The following is a 26831-nucleotide window of genomic DNA, read 5'->3' as shown; positions in this document are numbered from 1 at the left end:
TCACGTCGCCTATGGTGGTCGTTTAAATGGTTGGGTTTTATTCTAATGACAATATTCTTTCTGCAAATGTATAAAATGTTTATAGTTTATAAATAATGTGTATATAGATTTATTTGACCACCTGATTCAGTAGGCCCAAAAATATATCAGGTTCATAAATGGGTCCATGTATAGTTTAGAATTTTGTTTATAGGTTATGAAATTGGGTAGTGTAGTTTATGATATATTTTCTATAGCCCGCTGGATCAATTATCTGGTAGCAGAAATTGATGGTTGCTAAGGGGTAACCAAGGTAACATGTTGGTTGCTAAGGATTGCGTCATGGTATGAAAATAGGATCAATGTTTTAACACTTGTTAAGTTCGTTTTTCGTGCCTATCTGTAAGCTATACCGGTATAGATTGTGTGGCGAGAAATTAGTCACGCAAGCCATCTGTTCGTTTGTAGTGATATCGCCGAGTATCACAAGAGGTATCGCCGTGTACCATAGTGTTGTCGCCGAGCAGCACAGTTTTAGGGCTAGGTCTGAATCTTGTATAGTGAGGAATTTCTAAGAAATCAAAGCAGCATGAGAATAGGGACAAAGCGCCTTCCATAAAACTCACTGTGATGAGAGTATTAGTTATATCCAAGCTTGAGTGAAGGGTAAAATTTAACGTCGGTGCATGATTATCTATAAACAGGTTAGAGTCCTGTACGGGTACATGTTTCATATCTATAAACAGGTGAGAGCCCTGTACGGATAACGTCGTTATTTTGCTAACGGTGCATGATTTCTATAAACAGGTGAGAGTCCTGTACGGATTTCGTGTGTGTTTGAAATTAGGGGAATTTTCCGTGTAAAAGTGCGAGTTTGAATTGTATTTTATGTTCAAGTGGAACTCTTAGAACTTTCACTTCGCGGTGGGTTCAGAGCAAAGCGAGTTCATAATTATACGTGTTAGAAGGGTGGGGTAAGGTTACTCTACTGACAATTGAATATTATCCTTAGTGTGAATAGCGCCGTCTATTCCGAAGTGTGGATACTTGAATGTATGTAAACTATCCTAATTAGTGAAACGAACAGATGTTGTCTTTATAAGTCATTGTTAAGAATTAATTTACACTGAAAAGTGTTGTTAAAATGGCGCTGTGAAAAGATTTTGTGAAGGAGGGGTAAGCGCCAGGAGTGAGAAGAGAGAAACCGCAGCTGCTGTGTACGTCACAGAGCCGCGCTGGAATTGGGTGACCTACGTCACAAGCTGTATTCTGATTGGCTCCTGAGTCTCTGACGGCCTGTGAGCTGATTGGTCCTTAGGAAAATCTCCAAAATTATTGGTCGAGCTGAAAAGTGACGCAGCTCAACTGCCATTGGCTTGTTGGTGTGTTTCGCGCACGGATTGGTTGTTTTTGCGGAACAATCCCGGAAATATTTTACGAACAATTTTGTGAATTAAAATTTACTTTTGAAAATGAGTTATCATTTTAAACATGTTGAGAAAAAGACGACATTATTTCAGAAATTTAAGAATTTATTTTCACCTGACAAGAAAATCGAAACGCGAGGTGGTAAACTACTTCATAAGTATAAAACACCTGCAGCGTACATGGAAGGTGAATACGGATATCATACTGTCTTATGGTTCGACAGTTGGAAACGTTATACTAAAAACGATGGTGTTTTGGCTTGGCCTGATGATGGTTCATTTAATGTAAGAGTTTTAAGAAACTTACGAGAAAAAATGAATGCTCTTGTTCCAAAACCGAGACCAACTCAATTTGAAGCTTTAGTTGAGTGGGAAGATGAGATGTATCAGTTACAAAGAGAAGCTAGTGGAATTAAAAGACCTTCTAAAAATCCATCATGGAAAAGAGAAACTCATGAAGATAGATTACGAATGTGGAGACAGGGAAACATGAGTGAAGGATTGTATTTAATTCATGAAATGGTAATGGGTTCTCCTACAGGAAAATCTATGGAGAGTGAATCTGAGGATGCAATTATGGAAGAAATATATACAACTGCTAGAAACAAACAGCCTAATCAGCCTTTGAGACCTCCTAGATCATGGTCTACTCCGGTGGTTTCTACTGAAACTTCACCGAGTGCACCTCCAATTAGCGAAGCTCCTAAACTTTATCCAAATAATTGTGAAATCACTGAAACTCCTAGAAGACCAGAATTTGAGAATGCTCGAAATGAGGGTAGACATTTTTCAATGACTCCAAGAGCAAGGGAACCTCCAAAAGAATATACAAGAGAGACAAGAAATGTTGAGGATGATGATTATAATGAATACTTAAGGTCTAAAGAAGAATTAATTAAAAGAATGACAAAAGGCATGGAAGCTGTCACAGTTCCAGTAACAATAGGTCCTGTTCAGCCTGTATTTGATCAAAGAAATACAAACAAAAATGGATTAACTATTCCTTTAAATACAGAAATTCAAAAGCCTGCTGAAAAATTTTATTCAGATTTGACAGAATTAAACACTTCTAGATCGAGAATGCCTGATTTAACTTTCAATGAGGATTTATCTCCAAAAACACCAATGGGTGCTATGTCAGATGTAGGAAGTCCTGAAGTTAGGGTAACCACACCAAAGCTTGATGTGGCCAAATTAAAAGCAAATATTGAAGAATTAATAATTGGAACAATTGGCCCAGATAGTTTAAATTACTATCGGGATGATGAACTATTATTCATTTGCAAAAGCATTCAGTGGAAAACGAAAAATAAATATGATCAACTAGAGGATCTAGCAGCAGAACTTGAAATCGATGTGAGTAAACAAAAGAATTTTGCAAAACATTACAGATTAGATTTTTCAGAAAGTGACATTGAGAGTTTGAACTCAATGGGAAGAATAGTTCACATTAAAGATTTGATTGTCTATATCAAAAAGCTAGGAGAACTGAACAAATGGAGAGTGAAATGGACTAAAAGGAAGGAAGATGAAAGATTAGAAAGAATGTCAAAACAATTTCCAATGAGAGAAGTTGCAGGTGGAGGATATGTTCATGTCCCATGGTCGAGACAGGACATTCTGTTATTCACAAATGACTTTCCTAAATTAAGAGAGAAACCTGTTGAGTGGTACAGGCAAGTCGATAGATTTATCAAAGTGTCAAAAGTTCTGTGGATTGATTTGGATGGATTTTTTGACATTGTTGTTCCATCTGATCTTTGGACAGAATGTAAAATATCTATTAGTTGGCCAAAAACAGAACCTGAACGAATTAAAGAAACAGGTGCCCCAAATCCACTTGTAATGGATTTTTATGAGAAAGTAATTGTTTGGATGAAAAACAAAATTCCACCCAAAGAAGTTGATTGGGTTAAAATAGAAAGAACAGAGCAGGAAACAAAAGAATCAGTTCATTCTTTTTATGAAAGGCTACTGTTAATTTTTAAACAATACAGTGGTTATGAAAAATTAGATGAGAAAGACATGAGTCATTTTATCTATAGATTTGTTTATGGACTAAAACCTGAAATTGGAGAAATGATCAGAACTAGTATTGTCGGATGGCAAGCACTATCTATAGATGATATTCTGAGAAAAGCAAAATATTGTAGCGATGAATTAGAAGTAAAACAGAAGAAGCTGAAGGAGAAAGCCATGTGGGCTCAGGTAAAAGTGGCTGAGCAACAGATTGCCAGCATGGGAAACAAGAACACTAATTTTGTTCAAACTGGAAATACGAACCAGATACAAGGAAAGTTTAAAGGTAATAATTTCCAAAAGAAATTTAGCCCAAAGATAGAAGAGCTGAAACAAAGATTACCTTGTTTTAATTGTGGCGAAATTGGACATTGGAGGGACGAGTGTCCTCATCCTCCTAGAAACTTAAAGAATCCCTTATTGAATCCACAGATGCAGAATGGTGTTAACGTGCAGCAACAGCTACAGATGCAACAGGGGTTAAATGAATTTAATATTCAGCGACAATTACAACAACAGCAACAACAACAGGTGAATAATCGTCAGGACCAGTTGCCACAACCACCTTTTCCGAATTGTGGGGGAGTTCAAAAATATAATCCAAACGTGGGATTTCAGGGATGTGAACAGGTAATAAAACCACAAAAACAGCAAAAGCAGCAAAGGGTTCAAATGCAAAATGCTTCACAACAATTTTTATTAACAGAAAGCCAAGACAGTGATTCTGATGATTATTGCTGACGGTGCCCGAGAGAGGAGGAAGAGTGTGTTGTTGGAGCCACTCTTGAGGTTGACCAGTCTGGTCCTTATGTAAACGGGAAAGTTAATGATGTAGACATCACCTTTCTAGTGGACACTGGTGCTACCCGTTCTACTGTTAGATCAGTGGAAATTGAAAACCTACCTCTCTCTGGGGATACCATCCAAGTTGTCGGAGTAAGTAATCAGCAAATTAAAACAGACTTAACTGATCCAGTACCAGTTGAAATTGGAAATTACAGAGACAAACACAGATTTGTGGTTTGTAATAGTAGTCCAGTAAATCTATTAGGCAGAGACATCCTATGTAAAATGAATTGCAGAATATATTGTTCTCCTGAAGGAGTTGAATTACAAACAATGGAGGAAGATGGTTTGTACAGAATGACAATGATGATGATGGAAGCAGAAGAAACAAAATTGTTTCCTGCATTTGAAGAAAAGGATTTACCTGAAGAGCTAAAAGAGACAGTGAAATCTGAAATATGGGATTTTACTGGGAATGAGATGGGTCTGATGAAAAACGTAGATCCTGTTAAAATTGCATTGAAACAGGGAATAGAATTTCCAAACACTCCACAATATAAAATGAAAACAGAGACAATTGAAGGTATTACACCTGTAATTGAAAAATTAATCAAGCAAGGTGTATTGAAAGAAATGAAGAGTAGCTCTTGTAATTCACCAATTATGGGAGTTAAAAAGGCTAACGGAACATTTAGGATCGTACAAGATCTGAGAAAGGTTAATCAAATTGTTATTCCATGTTGTCCTGTGGTTCCAAATCCAGCAGTAATTCTATTTCAGATTCCATATGATGCTGAATGGTACACAGTCATTGACCTTTGCAATGCATTCTTTACTGTTCCTCTACACCCAGACAGTTATGAAATCTTTGCTTTCAGATTCCAAGGTAAGACCCTTGGATGGACAAGAATCCCTCAGGGCTATACAGAAAGTCCTTCAATCTTTAACGAACTGTTAAAAAGATCATTAGAAGATTTAGACTTACCAGGTAGGTCTACGTTGGTGCAGTATATTGATGATTTGTTAATTGCTGCAAAGACAAGAGAAAATTGTGTAACAGACACAATAATTCTGTTAAATCGCCTTGCAGAAGAAGGACATAAAGTGTCCCCAACAAAACTACAGTTTTGCAAACAAGAAGTAAAATATCTTGGTCACAGAATTGCAAAGGGAAAAAGACAAGTAACAATAGAGAGAATAAAAATGATTCAAGCAATGTTACCGCCAAGAACACAAAGACAGGTCAGAATGTTCCTGGGAATGGTAGGTTACTGTCGACAATGGATAAGTGGATTTTCAGTAATTGCGAAACCACTACAAAGACTGACCAAATCAGATGTAAAAGATCCAATTATTCTCAATGATGTTGAGTTGGAATCTTTTGAAAACTTGAAAAAGAGCTTATGCCAAGCTCCTGCTTTGGGTATGCCAAATTATGAGAAAGATTTTGAACTGTATTGCAGTGAGAGAGAAGGATGTGCATTATCTGTGTTAATTCAGAGACATGGAAACCTAAAGAAACCTATTGCATACTTCTCTGCAGTTCTTGATCCAATTGCAAAAGCATTACCAGGTTGTTTAAAAGCAGTTGCAGCTACAAGTATCAGTCTTGAACAAAGTGAAGGAATCATTATGGGATTTCCTGTAAAAGTTTTTGTGCCTCATTCAGTTGAAATATTACTGACAAGAGGTAAGACTCAACATTTAACAAGTAGCAGATTGACAAAGTATGAAAAAATCATACTAGGAGCAGATAATGTTTCGATTTCAAGATGTTTGAATCTAAATCCTTCTACATTACTGCCTGATTCAGAAATCGTTAATGACATTGAGACAGAACATGAATGTTTAGATGTCATGGAATTCTGCACAAAACCAAGAAAAGACATCAAAGACAGACCTTTGCCTGAATCGGATTTTGTCTACTTTGTAGATGGCTCATGCTTAAGATCCGAAGGTGGTGTCTTGAAAGCTTCATACTCAGTTTGTACAGTCGAAAACATTAAAGAAGCATCATGTCTTGAAGGAGTTCGTTCAGCTCAAGTAGCTGAATTGATTGCTTTAATTCGTGCATGTGAAATATCAAAGGATATAAGAGTTACCATCATTACTGATAGTCAGTATGGGTACGGAGTTGTGCATGATTATGGACAACTCTGGTCACAGAGAGGATACATGACATCAACAGGATCACCAATTAAAAATGCAGTTTTCATTAGAAGATTAATTGAAGCAATACAATTGCCAAAAGAAATTGCCATAGTCAAGTGTGCAGCGCACACTAGAGGAACTGATTATATTTCCAAAGGAAATGCCTTCGCAGACGAAACAGCAAAGTACTGCGCAAGGAAAAATTATTCTTACAATCGGAATAGAAGTACAGAAACTGATTCAAATTCATTAATGCTAACAACTGTTGTAGAAACATGGAATGAGATTAGAGATTTACAAAACGAAGCAGATGATGAAGAAAAAGACCAGTGGTTAAGATCAGATTGTAGACAACGTGATGAAGATGGAGTGTGGGTTTACAAAGATGGGAGAGTAGTTTTACCAAATTGCATGATTTCTGACATGGCCAGATTATATCATGGTCCTGCACATTTAGGAAGAGATTCTATGGTCAGACTGTTTAAAGAGACATGGTTCAATACCAAGTTTAGAACCATTGCAGAATCTTTTTGTCAAAGGTGTTTGTCATGCCAACAAATGAATCCAAACAGAAAATCAGTGGTGGGGACAGGAATAATTGGTCGAGAGGGTGGTCCCTTCACCAGGTTACAAATAGATTTCATTGAAATGCCCTTACACAACTGTTTGAAATATGTACTTGTAATTGTATGCTTGTTCTCAAGGTGGGTAGAGGCTTTTCCTACAAGACATTGTGATTCAATTACAGTAGCAAAACTAATGCTCAGAGAAATCATCCCAAGGTACGGTTTTCCAGTCACTATTGAGAGTGATGGAGGAAGTCATTTTGATAACAAACTGTTGAAATTAATTTGCGAAGCTATGAGTATTGAGCAGAAAATACACTGTGCATACAGACCAGAGGCATCAGGTGTAGTTGAACAAATAAATGGAACTATCAAAAACAGAATTGGAAAAATGTGTCTAGAGACAGGAGTTAAGTGGACTGATGCTCTTCCACTTGTTTTGATGTCAATAAGAAGTACACCAGATAAAAAGACAGGTTTGAGTCCTCATGAAATTTTGATGGGAAGAGTTATGAGGCAAGCTTTTGTACCTGTAGGTAAACTGTTGAGCATAAATGACAGTGCAATTTTAGATTACTGTAAAAGGTTATCTGATATGGTAACTTCTGTATCTAATCAGGTGGGAACTGAAGCACAATCAAATGACAAAGTTTTGACACATGATCTGAGACCTGGAGACTGGGTCAGAACGAAAGTACATCGGAGGAGGAATTGTCTATCTCCTAGATGGCAGAAACCTAGGCAGGTAATCTTGATCACTACTAATGCTGTAAAGTGCAGAGGATTGAAGCGCTGGATTCATCCAAGTCATACTATTCCAATACCAACTCCTGAGAATTCTGATGTTGAAAGTGATACCACAGAAGATTCTGATTCTGAAGCAGAAGACAGAACAGAAGGTGAAGTGATTCCAGATTCTGAAGATCGACAAGAAAGTCGACATCTGGAAATTGTGCCAGTGAATGGAAATCTGACAAGAAAAGACTTAGAAATAATTGAAATAGATTCTGAAGGTGAAGAGAATCTGCTAAAGGGAAAGATAACTGAGGATTCGGTTGTCTATATTGAAGACAAAGAAGCTGAACCAAAGGAAGTTTCAGACCAGGAGAGTATCGAAAGGCAGAGAACAAGCTCTGAAGTAAGGAACAAAAATCCGAAATCTGGGAAGCTAGAGGTAATTGAGGAAGAGGAGGAGAACGAATTACCGAGTACCAGTGATGGAAGACAAAGTGAAGTTCCTGAAGGAGTGAAATTGCCGTATAGAGAAGTTCCTGAGTCAATTGAAATTTCAGACTACGAAACTGAGGAAAGTGACGTGGAAGGTGGAAGTGAAAGCAGAAAGAAAAGGACTTGGAAATCTGAATCGAATAATTCTGAACCAAAGAAGAAGTACGTGAGAAAAGCAGACTACTGGCCTGGTGGAAGATTGAGAGTGAGATTAATCAAAAAGCCAATAGAACAAGTTGAAGAAATAAGTAGTCAAAAGAGTCCTGGAAAAGAAGTTGGAGTTGGGAGGAAAATAGAGGTGATATCGAGAAAAGGGAAGAGAATAATTAGACCAAACCAGAAATACAAGTCTCCTGAGTGGACTTACTTAGTAATTCCACCTGTTATAGACATATATGATAGTAGTGAAGAAGAAAACGAAATCCAAGAAATTAGTGACAATGATTGAAATACAAATTTATTAAATTGGCATAAGGCTGAAGAAATCCTGTTAGTTGACACAAGGTCGAAGAAAAACTGTCTAGTAGAAGAAAAACTTATGTATGACATAAGGTCGAAGAAATCTTGTTTAGGGTTATAAAAAGAAAAATATTTTAAAAGGGGGGTGTATATAAATTTTAAAATTTATTTTTATTTTTAATTTTATTTTTGAGGCTAAAACTAACCTGAAAATGCCTTACATTAAGGAGAGCACTTCAAAATGCTCTGTTTTTAAAAGATGCTGTAAGATGACTCTGGTGTGTCTGCTCATTTTAGTTCTGCTCTGGTTGGTACTAGCTGTGATTATACCTTTAGAAATGAATAGAGAATTACACAAAGTTAACATAACAAGCAAAGCTCTGGTTAGCCAAACTAAACATAGTGCATCTGCAAAAGTAATTGATCATCAGCCTAACATTCATCAAGATAAATCAATAGGTGATTTTTCAAGCAATACTTTCACAAAGCTTTTGAGTGAATATGTAAAGGTAATGGATGCAAAGGATTGTTATGTATGCGTTAAGTTGCCCGCTTCTGTTTCTGAGGGAGTAACATATAATATGCTTCCTCTCACTTATGCTGTTACATGTAGTGTATTAACTAGTTTATTTTATCAAACTGGTCGTTTAGAATATTACTATTCAAATTATGATGAGATTTTTGCTAATGTCAAGATTGATAATGCTTTAAATAAGCATAAGAAAGCTAAACAATTAAGAGAATATTTCCTTGTTACTAACGAACTCACTTATGAGTATGCTTACAAGAATAATCTAACATGTAAATTAAGTGCTGAAGGTAAGAAATTTCTGAATATGGTTGAGGAGAGAAGAGCAATTTATAAGAGAAATGAATTAGTCAAGCAGACTAAGTCATCATTCTGGCAAAAAGAGGATGAGAAACTAAATGGCAAAATGCTTGAAAATATTGCAATTCACATAGACAAACCTGTTAGTGGAAAGCTTTGCATTAGAAGAGATAACACACTTTTTGATAATTATTTTGTAGGTGCAAGCAACTGTGAAGATACTTATCAGATTATGGGAGGTTGGGGATTTAAAGGTGGAAAAGATCCTATCTTTCCTGGAATTTATTTTGTTTGTGGTGACAAAGCCTACTACAACCTTCCAGACCATTGGTATGGAACTTGTTATGTGGGAATTGTTTTTCCTAAAGTGTTTCATGTTGACAGAGATTCAGAAGGATTATTTAAAATCCATAATTATGTAAATAGAGCTAAAAGAGAAACTTTTACTGAAGTTCTGGGAGATATTTTTCAAGCTGTAATACCTTTTGTTGGTATAACCCTAAATGCAGGGAGAATCAGAAAATTGTCCACTATAGTTGATAGATTATCAACTGACACTGCTGATGGATTTCAATTAGTGAATGTTGAAGTTATTGCAATTAGATCCATGGTAATTCAAGACCGTCTTGCTTTAGACATACTCTTAGCAAAAGAGGGAGGAGTCTGTGGCATTTTACATGTCCAACATTGCTGTACATATATACCGGATGAAAGTAAAAATATTGAAATGTATATTAAGAATATTACACAAATGCATTCTGAAATAATTCCTTTAGAAGAAGAAGATTTTACTGGGAAACTTTCAAATAGGTTTCAAGCAATTAAAAACTGGTTTCATAATATCGGAAGTTCAATTCTTGGCAAGATTCTGGCACCTTTGATTATAATTATATTCATTTTTATTTTGACTAAAGTAGGTTGTCTGTTGCATAAAAGAAAGAAGCATTTAAGAGAAAAGAAGAGAATTTATAAACTCAGAAAAGAAGAGGAAAGGGAGATTGAGTTGCAGGAGTTACATAGAGAGCGTCATGTTAATTGTAAAGATTATGCTGAAACAGACTTTTAGGTTTACTAATACAATGAATTTGAATCGATTTCATATAAATTAAATTTACCAAAATTTTGAGTGCTGGTGTGGTGATTTGTTAATCACCAGATGAGGGAGTTGATGGAGCGAGATAGAAAACAAAATTTTGTTTAAACTCGCAAAGTCACATTTCCATAACATGAATAAAATTATTAATGATTTGTGATATGTCGTGCTAATACAACCTAGATTAAACTTTACACGTGGGGGGACTAACATGTGTGCTCATAAACGTGCATAAATGTTGCATCTTTTTGTTCGTGCAAAATAATAAAATAATTTATTGTTTTCGTTTTTGTCATTACTAACTGCTGCATATTTAAAATAAGCATGTGCTTGTTTTGCTTTTCCTTGTCTGTGTGATGTCATTTCTACTATTCTAGGTGCATATGGGTCTCATAGAAAAACGGAGACTGGTAAATATAAACGCTGCTTTATTTGTTTGCAATGGCTAGGTAACATTTTGATTAATCGGGTGGGTTAATTATTTAGTAAACCATGGGGTGGATACAGAATATACTTTATTTCTTACATTAATACTTTTCTTGTGTTTGTTTTATACTAGAAATCATAAGTTGCCTGCTTTTGAGGCCTAACTATTTGAGCCGCACAAAAAGAGCTAATTCATATTTCTGCAGAAAGTCACGAGACGCCCATTCTGAATTAAAACGTTTATTGAAGCTGCATTCACAAAGCGAAAACTGATGAGCTGACATCATTCTGTCGGACATGGCCAAGGTCGAAAGTGAACTTTTTGTCAGTCCTTAACTTGGCATCCGCGGAAGTTGCACTGAAAGACTATGGAAGCTGCGAGGATGACTTAATACAAAGTTGCAATCGCAGGAAGCCTCTGGCTTCACGTGGAAGAGACAATGGTCTTTGTAAGACATGATTTTGTGGAACTTTTTAAGAATCGGGTGACATGTCACTTGTCACTCTCAGCCAATGGGACGTCGAGTATTTCTGAAAATTTTCCTTTGCTAGTTTAGTTAGCGTAGAAAGGTATAAAAAGTCATGCCCTTAGGGTTGGGCTGGCTGCTGCTTTCTGACTTTCCGATGAGGGTGATGTGCTGCTGGACTTTGCGTGGAGCACGTAAGAATCCTCAAAGAACTTTACTTTAATTTCTGTTTATTTAGTTCAGTTAGGGAAATAGGTTTTAGAAATGCTAAACTTTATATAATTTCTTTAAATTGATTCAATTGCTTAAATTGTATTTTTCCATATTTCTTACCATCATGCTTGCTTTATTGCTAATAAAATTCATTTATAAAACTTACAACTTATATACCATAATTTAGAAAATAAAATCTTACTTTTGACAAACAAGCTGGTCTTGGTTATTTAGAAGTATAGGTTACCTTTAGCTAGATCACGTCGCCTATGGTGGTCGTTTAAATGGTTGGGTTTTATTCTAATGACAATATTCTTTCTGCAAATGTATAAAATGTTTATAGTTTATAAATAATGTGTATATAGATTTATTTGACCACCTGATTCAGTAGGCCCAAAAATATATCAGGTTCATAAATGGGTCCATGTATAGTTTAGAATTTTGTTTATAGGTTATGAAATTGGGTAGTGTAGTTTATGATATATTTTCTATAGCCCGCTGGATCACAACGACGCTTAAAACCCTGTGATTCTGGGCACATCACTTAATCTCCCTGTGCCTAACACAAAAAAAAAATGAATGTGTCCTCATGTAAAGCAACTGGTGCTATGTAAAGCGCTCTGATACCCCATACCTTCCGGTCAAGTTCAAACTATATAAAACTCTGTAAAAAAATAAATAAATAATGCAAGGCAGCAACTTGCGCTGCCTTGTGTTCCTCGAGATGTATCAAGCCCCACAGGGCCCCACATGGTGGCCTTACCTGGGTTGTTAAATCTTATTCTAGGTTTTGCTTCACAGTGTGTCCCCTTGCGTGGTGCAAGGGTGGCACAAACCCTTTGGTAAATGTGCCCTTTAGTAACTGGTTACACAAAAATATCTTTTATTTCTAAAAAAGGCCAACACTCCAGTTACTAAGGTTGGATTCAGTATTAAAAGTCAAGGTAGATGTACGTTATTGTAGGTGCAATTTAAGCCAATGTTTGACGGAGTTCAGCACCCACACTTATTTTTGGACACCAACACTTTAGGGAGTCCAGTATAAGCTGGTGCTTTCTGCCTATTATCGAGAATATTAGAAAATATAAACCAACCTAGCACTTCCAAGCCTTCCCTAAATCTTGAGCTGACCTGCAATTTTGGAAGATTTCAAACTGGTTTAGGTGTGATGATTATAAAGTAAAATTGGCCCTGGGTATGGTGGCTTAGCAGACTAACACATCCACTGTAAGGGCCTATGTTCGACCTCATGATAACAGGTTCAAATCATGGTGGGTCCACTCAGCCTTGCATCCTTCTAAGGTCAATAAAATGAGTACCATTGAGTTAAGTATTAATAAACATCTATTATTCAGCGTCAAGCTACCCTTCTGGGGTAAACGTGTGCTTTACAAATACACGTTATGTTATTTGGTAGCAGAGGCAGAACTGTGGGTGGTGCCAGCTGCAGTGGGAGACCTTGGGCACTGGCACTTACAGTTTTACAAGTTAATCACTGGTTAGCATACTTCCAGTTATGTTTTTAAACTATGCCTTGAGAGCTTTTATACTGCCACGCTATCTACTATAATACCCTGGGACAAATAGGCTGCTCACATCAACGCAAATTAGTCTACAATAGTGAAATACTTTGTATTGGCTTTTCTGCACACACGCCTTTTAAAGTGGATAATTGTGTACAATGCAAACATTTGGAAATAACATGTATTGATTTCTCCATTGTAAATACCTTAAATGCCTAGACTCCAGCCGCATTCAGGACTCTAGTCTTTCTATGTGTCCTATAGGACCCATAGTATACAATTTACCAGAGTGCACTCGCATGATTTGCTGTTGAACATTTTACTACTATCCGTTTTAGTATCGCACATAAACTTGGAATAAATTATAGCCCTTGAGCAGATTCCTTTTTGGCATTGCACACTTTCTCAACCTTACATCTCAACCTCTGATCTCACTCAATAATAGGAAAATAGATCAATGCACTTGTAATACCTAAACGACCTAGATATATCTGCCTCAACACACTTGGTACAACACCTTTAAGGATCTTTGCTTTTGGGAAACTTTGTGCACTCCGAGAATTTTTGTGACTTACACGTTTCTCAAATAGTGTACCCCTCTATTTTAGCCGAATATATGTTGTAATAGCAGTAAATAATTCAAACACACACTAAAGCCTCACTCCCTCTCAAGCAGTATTAATTATAGAGAGCATTACATCATATGTATGCCGCTTGTGGTATGGAGTTTCATCTTCAATAATGTATTGTTCTCTCTTTATGTGCACGCCCCCACTTCATATATTGTGTTTGCTCTTCCGTTGATGTTATTGATGATGTCATATGTGATCCTAGCAGTGATGTCATTAACCATTGAATATATTTGTGCTGTTCCCATCTTTCTACATTCCAAGACTATCAGTCAATGGTGGTACATGGAAAAGCAGCCACTAGATTTTTGGTTCTTTCTGTATAATACCATTACCAGGCAAATATATCAACACGCTGCAGGAGAAATTGTACAGTTTAAACGTGTCTGATGTCGCAACTAAAATGGGGAATCAAAGAAAGTTCACAGGAAAAGAGCTAGAAAAAGCAAAAAAGAGATGCAGTCAAAATTGATGATTTAAGGTAAAAGTGAAACGAAGAATGAAAGATGAATCGGAGATAAAATGCAATATACTAGAAAAAAAAGACCCCTTAATAGATCCTGAAAAAACAGACGTAGCAACTACAACAATGTCCTTGAAGCATTTGCCTCTGTCACAGCAGCTGCCCCTTAGAAGCTAGGCCAAAGAAAGGCAGAGTCCTTGTCTAATGAAGTGGAAAGGAAATTAAATTGCTGTTCTCTTAGTGTGACTGTTCTGATTGTACCCTGGCTGAGTGAGAGCTCTTTCTCCATTACACTTGGAGAATTCATCAATGCATCTTTCATATCTTCCAGCCAAGTGGCTGTAATCTCGCCTAGCTCCTATTATTCTCATACTTTCAGTCTCTATGAAATTGTCACGAGCATGTAGCCATTTAAAAGTGTAGACCACAGCCGAAAATAAAGCGTGTACTTAAAAACAATGCAACTGACTATCGATGTGGAATTTTTTGGCGAAAACTTACCAAAACAAAGTAATGTCCCACATTTCCAAAGTCAACTTGTAGGCTTTTCTTGACTCAAGAATTACAACATCCATTTATAGAGTATCGTCGGTGGCAGGTAAATACATGCATTTTCAAATAAGTTGTATTTTCAGTACACATTGTTTGAGGCAGCGAAAGAGAAAACGGAAAGTAAAAATACCTGTTAGTGATACTGGGTCAAAACTCACTGCCAATGTGAGCGAGTGGATGCGTGACAAGGCAGAACACAGGCACTTTCACACTGCGGAAATGAGAAAGAGAAAACATTTGATGGCATTAAGAGAATGCCATTTTCTTTTAGATAGTGTTTTGTACCTTACAGTCCTGTACTTAAAGTAACATCTAGAGAAAGTCTATTGAATACCATATGATGATAAGTTGCCATGCGTCTAGCAAATTCTGAAACATAAATGTTTTTATTCACTGGTGCAGGTTGCCCAGTGGTGGCTCCTCCTTAATGGTGGAGGAGCGTTGCCCCACTTCTCAGTAAAGCAATAATAATTAAATGTTGTTATCATAATATTTATCACTGTACTCTGTGCTGCAAAGCCTATGAGTCTAGGGCCTGGCTAGGCAGAGAGGAGGAGTGGTGGAGGTGCTGTACGTGTGCATGTCAGTTTGGCCGGCTGTCTAAGGCAAACTTGAGCACATAGGTTTCTCCAACACAGCTGTATTCTACAGCCAGGGAGAGAAACGGCACAGGCTCCCTGTGCCTGAGCGAGCATCAGACCAGTCCACTCAGGCCTATCCCGGCGCTTTTCTCATACTAGGTATAGTGTGAGAGCAGTGTTTGGATTGGGAAGAGAGCATGTGCTTTGTGCCCCATCGCAAGAAGAGCAACGAGGTGGCCTGTAGCGTCAGTGTGAGCGGGAACAGCAGGTAAGTATCTTTATTGTATTTGTATTCCTCCCCCCAAACCCACCCTGTGCCGCCCTTCCAATTTAGACTGGCGGCATCCGCCACTGGCAGGTTCCAAGAGGAATGAGTAGATTAATTCAGAAGTAAAGCTAACATTTATAGAGCAGCACATCCCACAATATGTTGTATTCGCCCCATCAAGCCACTTTGCTTTAATTCCACCCCCAAGCTTGCTAGTACACACCGCTCTTCCAATCCACTTCAAGCAATGCACACATTCCAACACATGCATTCAACACTCACTTCACATCATTTCCCACGCACAACAAAAACCTACCACACACACCGACGAAACATCCATGTCAACAACTACGTCACAAACACAGCACACACAACATGAGCCTAAAGCAAAATCTTTAAATCTCTTGAAGTTTTTTTGCTCCCATACATTCTGTCTGAGCCTCCGCTTAGAATGCAAAGAAAAAAATCATGCACAACCTTCTCAAACAACTTCCTGATATACTTATAGCTGATACTTACCAGAGCATATAAAATGGCAACACAAAAACAGACCTCATTTTCTAAAGAATGTCTTCCTCACACATCTTCAAATTGCTAAAACTACCCAAATTCCCCATGGTACTAAACTCATCACATCTCCATCCCAACTTGACAAGGCTGAGATCTGCATATCAATCTTCAGAACGGGGAAAATACTAATTCAATCAGCAGACCATCAACTCTTTACATTTGACCAACACTTCCCTGCACTCCACACCCATCCAACCAAACTCATTTCAACTCCCATTACAACATCCATACAGTTGGAGAGCCCAGAACCGTCCCACCTACAAGACTAAATTTGAATTTGAATTTAAAAATATTTCTATAGCGCACTTTTACCACGCGGTTTCTTGGCGCTTTTGAACAGTAGGAAGGCCAACAGGAGCGGAGGGAAGACTAGGCATTGTAAGCTTGAGAAAAGAGCAGGGTTTTTAGACCTTTCCGGAACTCAGTGTAGGAGGGTGTCCCGCGGAGTTCCGCAGGGAGAGAGTTCCAGAACGCAGGAGCGAGAACTGCAAATTTTGTTCCGCCTGCCTTTTTCTTTCTGAAACGAGGGATGGTTAACAGGGCCTGATGAGAGGAGCGAAGCTCTCTGCCTGGCGTATAGGGCATGATAGCGGAGCAGATGAACTCCGGAGCGGTGCCCATTCTGGCCTGAAAGGTGGTACAGCCAAGCTTAAACAAGGCTCGCTCTTTCACCGGCAGCCAGTGCAGGGCCTGCAATAAAGGAGTGACGCGATGGAATTTAGGCAGGCCATGAATCAGGCGGGCAGCCTGATTCTGCACTAGCTGCAGACGGCGAATGGCATAGGCTGGGGCGCCGTTGTAGATGATGTTGCCATAATCAAGGCGCGAGAGCACCATAGCCATTACTATGATCTTTAGAGCGGGCAGAGAGAAGAAGCGAGAGATCTTCCTAATGGTTCTCAGGGAAAAAAAGCTGGAAGAAACAACTGAGTTGACCTGGGAGTGAACAGAAAGTGAGGAGTTCAAGAGAATACCAAGGGTTTTGACCTTAGGAACCGGAATCGGAGGGACACCAAGTGAGGGAGGCCAGTAAGAGGGGGACCAGGGACTGCAACCACCTCCAGTTTATTTATTTATTTATTTATTTTTAACATTTCTAAAGCGCTGCTTATACCCGTAGGCGTCTTGGCGCTGTATGCCGATTATTTGTAAATGACTCTGAGCAAGAATGACTATTGGGTAAACAACCAGGTTTTCAGAAGCTTACGGAATTGAAGAAGGGTGGGACTTCGCTTGATGTTGAGGGGCAGAGTATTCCATAGCTTGGGGGCGGCCACCAGAAAGCGGCGATCGCCCCAGGTAACAGTTTTGGTACGGGGGGTAACTAATTGGTTGAGGGTGGCTGATCTTAGGACTCTGGAAGGTTTGTGCAATTGTAATTGGTCTCTCAGAAACTGGACTAGTTCCGTTTTGTCCGGATTGAGTTTGAGGTGGTTGCAGTTCATCCAATCCTGAATGAACAACATGATGGATTGGACGTTCAGGGATGAGGAGGAGGAATGGGAAAGGTTAAAGATAAGCTGGAGGTCGTCGGCGTAGTTAAACACCGTGACCTCCAGCTGTTGTAACAAAAAAATAAGGGGGTAGATGTATAAATTAAACAAAAGGGGAGAAAGTGAGGAACCTTGGGGGACTCCACATACAACCCCACGAGGGACAGCAGTGTAACCAGCTAGATGGACCGCCTGAGCCCTATCGCTCAGGAAGGACTCAAGCCAGGCGAGGGCCAGGCCCTCTATGCCCGCCGCCCTGACACGGGTAAGGAGGATGGAGTGGTCCACTGTGTCAAAGGCGGCGGACAGATCTAAAAGAATGAGGGCCTGCGGAAGGTTGGTATCAATGCCCTCGCGTAGGCAGTCCATCACTGAGGTCACCACCTTCTCCGTAGAATGGAGGGGGCGAAAACCCGCCTGCCGAGGGGAGAGGCAGTGATTAGCTTCCACATAGGTGCTCAGAGTGCTGGTGACATGGGTTTCTAGAACCTTGCCCAAGTAGGGCAGAAGGGAGATAGGACGGTAATTAGAAGGTGATGAAGGGTCGGCACCGGGCTTTTTAAGGATGGGAATAACAGCCGCGAATTTGTGAGCGGTGGGGACCACACCATTGCTGGGTGACTCGTTCAGAAGAGTGAGGGGGGGTAGGGCAGTTAAGGAAGATTTCTCTCAGAATATGAGCCGGGGCAAAGTCTAGGGGGGAGCCTGACTTTATCTTGCGAAGCAGGGGAGGGAGCGTGACCTCGGTGAGGGGGGGAAAGGAAGTAAGTTTGGAAGCGACAGCAGGAGGGGAGGGATTGGTGAAGGTAGGGGAGGGGAGGGGGATGTTGGCCTTGATCTTTGCGACCTTCTTAATGAAAAAATCATTAAGTGAGTCGCAGAGCGATTGGGAAGGGGGGATCGAGGCCATGACTCTATTAGATGAGGCAAGCTCGTGTACCGTAGCAAAAATCTCTTTAGTTTGGGATTCTGCAGCCAGTATCCTGTTGGAATAAAACAGGGTCTTGGAATCGAGGATGCCTTGCTTGTATGCTTTGAGCACAGAGAGATAAAAGAGTTTTTTGGCAGGACAGTAGTCCCTTCTCCATGCACGCTCTGCTCTACGCGCAGCCAGTTTCTTCTCCTTAAGCTCGGAGGTGAACCAACGGTTAGCAGCATGGGCTCGCTTAACCGTGATCCGCCTCAGAGGGGCAAAGTCATCGCCTGCCTGGGTCAGCCAGCTGTCAATAGTGGCCATTTGGACCGGGGCGGCGAGGCCAGAAAGGTCGGGGCAGGAATTGAGTAAAGATGAGCAGAGAGATGGCATATCTGCCTTGCCCCATTTCCTAACCCAGGTGTTCTTGGGAAGGGGGGGTTTGGTCGCTGGAGCTAGTGCAAGGGAGAAGGAAATTAAAAAGTGGTCCGACCAGGAGCAGGGGGAAATGGTGAGCGGAGTGGTGGGAATATTCAGAGTCCAAATCTGGTCGAGTGAGTGGCCATGCACGTGGGTAGGGCTATGAACATGGGGAGTAAAATTGAGGCAGGTCATAAGATCGGTAAATTCTTTGGATGAAGGGCTTTCGGCCGGATCATTGGGCCAAAAGTTGAGGTCGCCCAACACCAAAACTGATGAATTGTTAATGACCAGTGTTGCGAGAATATCCTGGAGACTAGAAACAAAAGTAGGGGTGGGTTGGGGGGGGGCGATAAATCAGGACAGCAGTGAGGGGGGCCGAATAAGAGCAAAGGCGGATTATCAAGCAGTCCACTTCAGAGATGGGGGTAAAAGGGAGAATCTGAAGGTGGGAGTCAGTATGAGCTATCAAGGCCACTCCACCGCCTCTTCGGCCCTCCGGTCGGTCCGCTCGGATGATGGAATATGAGGGAGGGAGTGCGACTACTCCACTTTACCAACCCCTCCGCCCGCCACCACATCCTGTATTCAAGGAAACACTAACTATAGCACCACTGCTCCATCCACAACAAAAGACCATATAAAAAAACAACCCTTGTCACCCAAAGGGCACAAAAGAACATCTACCCAAAGGGAATATTGACTAACAATGAGACACACAAATTAAGACTCTGAAATCCCTTCAATAAATCCTCCGTACACACCCAACCCCTCAACATAGCTTGCCCCAATGTCACCCCTCCTTCCTCTATCAGCAATCAGATGCCTATCTTTTTTTTTTTTAGTTCAAGTAAAAGTTTATTGAAATGAACATATATTAATAGTACAGAAAACAAAGTGGATACAGCATCAATAATATGGAGAAGAAATTAGGACATCATAAAAAATAGCATAAAATAAAGTAGGGAGGAAAGAGAAAAGAAAAAAGAAAAAAGAAAATAAAACGGAGAGGAGGCTAAAAAGTTAAAAATTACAATCATTGAGGCTATAATACATGAAAAACAATGCGCAAGTATGCAAAAAATGAAATACTAGAGAGGAAGAAGGAACAAAAGGTTAATCAAGGGGGTTTCGAAACTTCCTGCTGAATTGGGGGTAAATGAAAGGATCGTTTGGCACAAACATCCAGGTACAGGGTAACGGGGAGCCATAACGCAAGTCTTTTCGGGGCTAGGGTAATGGGATAAACAAAGGCAGTATCCAGTCTGTGATTATGACATACATTGAACCACCAAGCTTTAAAAGTAATGCCCTTGGAATCTTTCCAGTTAACAGTAATTTGCTGGAATGCAACGGCTAATAACAAATCAATAATATGAACATTTGCTTCAACATCAATCCAGGAAGGGGAAAGTGATCCAAGGAAAATTTCAGTGATAGAAAAGGGGATAGAGGTCTGGAAGATAGAGTTAATTTGATTCCAGACTTTAGTCCAGAATGCGAGTGTGAGAGGGCACATGAAAAGCATATGAAAAAGTGTGGCGTTAGGGGCGGAGCAAGACCAGCAGAGATCCGAAGTCAAAGGGAATCGTTTGTGAAGGAGAAATGGCGTGTAAAGAAGCCGATTGTAAAGGGAAAAAAGTGTTTGTGTGAAAGAGGCAGCCCTGGAGGACTTGCGAAGCTTAGTCCATATTCTATCCCACATGGTTGTGGGCCAGGATACAGCGAGATCAGATTCCCAGTGCTCTTCAACTGTGGTTTTAGGCCTAGGTGATGGAGGGTTATGAAAGGAATGATATATGGAGGACGCTGATGAGTTAGAGCGCAATTGGGTGTGAAGAGAAGAAAAGGGAGTTTTAGAAATCGTAGGCGAGTTAGATTGAGAAAGGGAGTCATATGCAGACATAACTGCATTCTTGAGTAGGATGTATTTGTGGACAAAGGAGGAAGGGAGAGAGAAGATGCGACTAAGAACTGGAAAAGGTGTGAAGACAGAACCAGTGAAAAGTTGGGAGACCCAGATTAAACCTTTCTGCCGCCAAGTTTTCCAATAAAAGGGTTTCAATTTGATAAGAATGCTGTTATTGTACCAAATCGTGGTGGCAAGAAGTTCTGTAATAGAGGAGGGAGGAGCAGGAGCGGAGGCTAAAAGTAATTTTGCAGTATATTTGTGAATTGGAGTGGAGAGAAATTGGGGTTTGCGAGAAAAGGAGAGATACTCGGCAAAGGAAAAGGGAGAAAGAGAAAGGCGTTCGAGTTCAGCCCAAAGGGGAAGAGGGTCAAGAGGATCTTTAAGCCAAATGGCAGCCTGTTTCAAGAGAAAAGCTTTATGATACGCGGGAAAATTTGGGAAATTAACTCCACCTTCGGATTTGGGAAGGCGTAGGCGTGATAAGGACATGCGCGGTTTCTTTCCAGACCAAAGAAATGAGGATAAGGTGGAGTTAATTTTAGCAAAAAATTTAGCAGGGATGGAAACCGGTATATTAGAAATGGTATAGAGGACGATTGGGGATAGCATCATCTTAATGGTGTCAAGACGGCCCCACCAGGAAAGATATAGGGGGTGCCATCTAGAGGTGAGGTCAGACAGCTTCTGAGTGCATTTAGTGAGGCATTACGAGATAGTATCTGAAACAGTAGGAGTAATATGTAAGCCGAGGTATTTTATATGGGATGGACTCCATTTGAAAGTAGATGCAGCAAAGTCAGGTTTGAAGGTGAATTTGGTGAGAGGTAGGATTTCGCATTTATCGTTGTTTAGTTTATATCCAGAAAGATGGGAATAAGTATGAACTTCGGCAAGGAAAGCTGGAATGGATATAGATGGATTCGAAATAAAAAGTAAGATATCATCTGCGTAGGCAGCTAACTTAATTTGCGAATGAGCAAGGGGGAAGCCATGAATGTCCGGGTTTTGGCGTAACTTGGATAAGAAAGGTTCTAGGGCAAGATTGAAGAGAAAAGGGGAGAGAGGACAACCTTGTCGAACGCCTCTGCCAAGGCCAAAAAATGAGGAAATGAGACCATTGGCACAGACCGCTGCTCTAGGATTCGCATAAAGAAAGGAGATGAGGGAAATAAAATTAGGGCCAAACCCAAACCATTTTAATGCTGAGAAGAGGAATGACCATTCTACCCTATCGAATGCCTTCTCGGCATCTAAGGCAATTGCGGCTAGGGAGCCATTAAAGCGTGGTGACTTAGATAAAACATTAAAGAGGAGTCTGGTATTATCGGAAATGAAGCGGCCTTTAACAAATCCTGACTGTTCAGGGCCAAGTAGATCTGGAAGGAAAGGATCTAATCTGATGGCTAAAGATTTAGCATATATTTTATAATCAATATTGACAAGTGAGATCGGTCTGTAATTCTTGCAATGTTGGGGATCTTTGCCTTCCTTTGGAATAACACAGATGTAAGCATCTGAAAAAGTGCCCAGGGAAGCACCGTTGATCTTGAAGGAATCAAGAAGGCGGAATAATTTGGGCAATAAAAGAGTAGCGAAGTGTTGATAAAATTCGACAGTAAAGCCATCTGGTCCGGGGGCCTTGTCTTTCTTAAGTGAGTGGAGTGCAGTATGTAGTTCACGGATGGTAAGGGGCGTTTCAAGGGAGGCCAGGTCAACAGGAAAGTTGGGAGGAGGGTGTATGCTTGAAAAGAAAGTGGAAATAGAATGGTCAGAAGGTTGAGTGCCGGAAGAATAAAGAGTAGAATAGAAGAGAGAAAACACCTCCAGGATATCGGCATCTTTATGTTGCAACATTGAATTAACATCAAAAACAGACTCAATATTCGATTTGTTTTGTTTAACTTTCAAATAATTAGCAAGTACTTTCCCCGCCTTATTTTTCCCACCATAAAATCTGGAGCTGGATTTCAAGAGGTACAGTGAGGCATCATCAGTAGACTGTTTGTTATAGTTCATTTTCGCATTAACAAGAGCTGTCAAACTGTCCAGGGTGTGAGAGGTATAAAAGGAATGCTCTAGGGCTTTGATCTGAGATAAAAGATCAGTGGTACGCTGACGAGCAAGTTTACGCTTTGCCGCAACATATCTGAGAATAAAGTCCCTGGCTGCAGCTTTGTAAGCGTCCCATACAGTGTGAGTGGGTAGGGAGGGAGTATCGTTAATAACAAAAAATTCGGTAGTAAACTCAATAAAAGAGGCAGTAAATTTGGGATCAAGAAGGAGGGTGTTGTTAAATCGCCATCTTTTAGGACCAGTGGATTTGGGCAAGAAGTCAATGTTAACTAGGACTGGGGCGTGATCAGAGAATATAATGGGGCCAATCTCAGCTTGGGTGAGGGATTGGGAGAGATGGTGGGAGAGAAAGATATAATCAATACGGGATTGAGAATGATGGACCGGGGAATAAAACGTAAATTCTTTATCAGTCGGGTGGCATAAACACCAGGCATCAATTAATTTATGTTGGGAGATGGCGTGTGTAAAAAGCTTGTGGGATTTATTAGGAACAAAGAGAGATTTGGAATGTCTATCCAAAAAGGGGTCCAGTGGTAGGTTACAATCGCCTGCTAAAATGAAATTATCATCAATACAATCAGTAATACGAGATGCAAACGCACTCCAGAAAATGGGACTCCCACCGGCATGGGCATAGACATTGAGTAGAGAAAAAGGGACACCTTTAGAGGAGAGTTTGACAAATAACCATCTGCCATCAGGGTCAGAGTCAGAATGCAACACTGAGTGAGTAAAAGATTTTCGAATTAACAAAACAACACCATTTATTTTGCCATCACCAGGAGCTGAAAAAACCTTTCCCACCCAACCCCTTTGGAGCTTAGCAGCCTCATCATCAGATAAATGAGTTTCTTGTAAGAAGGCAATGTCTACATTGAATTTAGCTAAATGGGAGAGTATCTTTTGCCTCTTTATGGGCGAATGTAAACCTTTAACGTTCCAGGAAACAATGCGCACTGACATCAAGAACTAATAAAAAGGAATAATGTAGACAGGAAATAGAAGAAACCCTTATAAAATTCGAGAAGGAAGAGACTAGAAAAGAAAGAGAAAAAAGAAAGTACGAAAAAGAAAATAGCCAGAAGAACATTAATAGGGCGTGTCATGAAGAAGAAACATAGTGTGAGAAGAGAAAAAAATCGTAATAGGAAAATAATATGAAAGTGGGCGAGAGAGAAAGCAGTGAAGAAAGAAATCGATATAAGGGAAGTGAAAGATACTGTGAGAGAGTAACATGAAAAGGGATGCAAGGGAAATAGAATAGGTGCCTGAAGTAAAATGGTAAGATAAGACAGAAAAAGAATGGGAGGGATGAGAAAATACCAGAGAAATGGAGATGCCAAGAAGATACAAAATAGGAAATAGGTAGTAGAAAGAGGCATTAGAGAAGAAAAACTTGGAGTTAAAAAGAAGAGGGCTAGACTATAACAAGTTAAGGAAGAAGGGAGAAGAAAAGAAGTAAAAGATAAATGCAGAAGAAATCTGAAAAAAGATAGAAACAGGTGGTTGATAATGAGAGAAATTGGTAGTGAGAATAAAGAGCAGATCAAAAGCCATTCAAGAAAGAGTGATCTCATGAGAACCAACATATACAAGGAAACAATCAAGACAAGAACTTGCAGAACAATAGGGATCATGGCAGCAATAAAGAAGGAGAACGTAGGGTAATACTTACACAAAATGATGGGGGATGGGTATGTTCAAAGGGCAGGAAACAGAAGGGGAGGAATGGAGACGAGAGGAGGGAGGAAAGGCCAACCAACGGAGAACAAGCAGACGGGACCACGGGACGTCTCACCGGAGAGACATGACGGAACACAGGGAAATAACCTGTGAGAAGAAAGAAAAACATTGAGATTAGAAACATGCAAACGACTGAATAGCAGGGGAAAACGTACGATTAAATGTTTAAAGAACAAATAATGAGCCAACATGGGCAAATAACGGGTAAGTTATGCAAAAACTAAGGAACCTGTGGAAAAAAAGAACATAGAGTCATGGAAACAACTGAGAACCATGAACATCAGGATAATCAAGAAATAGTAGTAACAAAGTCAAGGTGGGAATGAAGAGGAGGGCCCAGAGAATTCCATGTCAGCTGGACCACAGGAATTCAGGAAACTGCGGAGCCGAAGAGGATCTTCAAAAGTCATGGTCTTGTTGTTATGAGTGACTTTGAATAAACAAGGGTGAAAAAGTCCATATCTGGCCCCAATGGAGCGCAACTCTGCTCGCATATCAAGAAATGCTTTGCGACGTGAGGCAGTAGCTTTGGCGTAATCCTGGGCAAAAAACAAAGTGGAATCCAGCCATTTAAGATGAGGTATAGCTTTAGCCGCAAAAAGAACCTTCAGCAGATCTGTATATTCGAGAAAGTACATTATTACACCTCTAGGTTTCGTTTCAGAGGAAGTAATGGAAGGAGCTCGACCAAGCCTGTGTGCGCGCTGTATGTTAAGAGAGGTGCCTTCAGGAAGATGCAGGAGCTTGGGTAAGAAGGACTTAAAAAAGGCAATGGCATCATTCCCCTCGCAACCTTCCTTCAGGCCGTAGAGACGTAAGTTGTTGCGTCTATTCCTATTTTCAAGGTCCTCCACCTGCTTCTGGAGGGTTGAGAGTCGCGTATCCATGTGGACTGACTTGGTAGCGGCTTCCTGAAGAGATGACACAGTCTTTTCCACCACGGAGACCCTGTTATCCATTAATGACCAGTTATCAGTTAGAGTTTGCAGCTTTGAATTTGTCTCCTCCATAAAGGGGCGCAGTGCCCGTATTTCTTCAAGGAGAAGCTCCATAGAAATAGCTGACGGTGACTTTGGAGGCGACGGAGGATTATGTTTCAATCTCTTAGGAGTGGTTTTCGCACCTGGTTGAGGAGGAGCATCCATGGTGAGAGATTGTTCGCAACTAGAGGAACCTGCAGAGGCTTCTAATTGAGCCAACGCAGTAAATAGTTTCGAGTTCTTGACAAAGTTGCGTTTAGAGGTTTTGCCAGGACCCTCCGCCATGGAAGCAATAAGAAAGGTAATCCCCAGTAGTATGGAAACCAGATGGGCACTACTGGTGCCAGGAAAAAACCAGCAGAATAAATAGTAGGAGGAGGCAGTATGAAAACCAAGATGAGCCAGGTAAGGTAGGGAACCAGGTGTGCGGAGACTGAACAAAACCAAATTGAAATTAGAGGCAGTACTCAGGCTGATGTAGTAGAGAGCCTAAAATGGCCGCCAAAGCTGAGGAGAGAGCTAAAATGCAAATAAAGAGGAAAAAGACGATTCCAATAGGAAATTAAAGTCACCTGTGGAAACTGTTATGTGTCGCCTTCATTCCCTGCTGGTTTGTTTCATTTTCAGAGGTGCGCCCACTGCAGGAGGCAGTATTCGTAGCAGACGCGCTCCTCAGGCGAGCGTCGTCTGAAGAGTCAAAATGGCGGTCGCGGCTGTAGCAGAGCCGCGACCGAAGGAAGACTGGAGCTGCTGGGCGAGAGCGAAGAGTCCGGTGTTAGAAATTGTTGCTAGAGATGTCCGGAGTGTTCCGCAGTCGGTTGCTGTGAAGCATGGCAGAAAACGAGTGCTGGAAACGCCATAAATCCCCGGCGAAGACGGAGCCTCACCCCGGTGCGTCCATCCGCCTCGGGCGCTAAGCCACGCCCCATCAGATGCCTATCTTAATCTCAGAATCCATCACCGGCCTACCGAATCACGAATTAACAAATCTCACCGACACCCTTACCTCTCTCATGAGGCATTTGGAACAGAAACTTGATTCTCTAGCTAAAGACCTCGCAACAGT

General features: G+C 40.4%; 1 long non-coding RNA gene across 2 annotated transcripts in view; it reads right to left on the bottom strand.

Annotated features, from left to right (window-relative positions):
* The window catches only part of LOC144824744 (uncharacterized), a 281446-nt gene that overhangs the window by 51422 nt on the left and 203193 nt on the right, over positions 1-26831 (bottom strand). The window contains exon 4 of one of the 2 annotated variants that reach the window (XR_013609092.1): positions 14939-15020. The exons of the other annotated variant lie outside the window; for it this stretch is intronic. This is a non-coding gene — a long non-coding RNA (uncharacterized LOC144824744). Of the gene's footprint in view, positions 1-14938; positions 15021-26831 lie in introns of those variants that run through there. 2 annotated transcript variants of the gene reach the window in all.

Source organism: Lissotriton helveticus, chromosome 3_1 (genome assembly GCF_964261635.1).
Source record: "Lissotriton helveticus chromosome 3_1, aLisHel1.1, whole genome shotgun sequence".
In the NCBI taxonomy this organism is placed as follows: Eukaryota; Metazoa; Chordata; class Amphibia; order Caudata; family Salamandridae; genus Lissotriton; species Lissotriton helveticus.
This window is presented reverse-complemented; position numbering and strand designations above follow the sequence as displayed.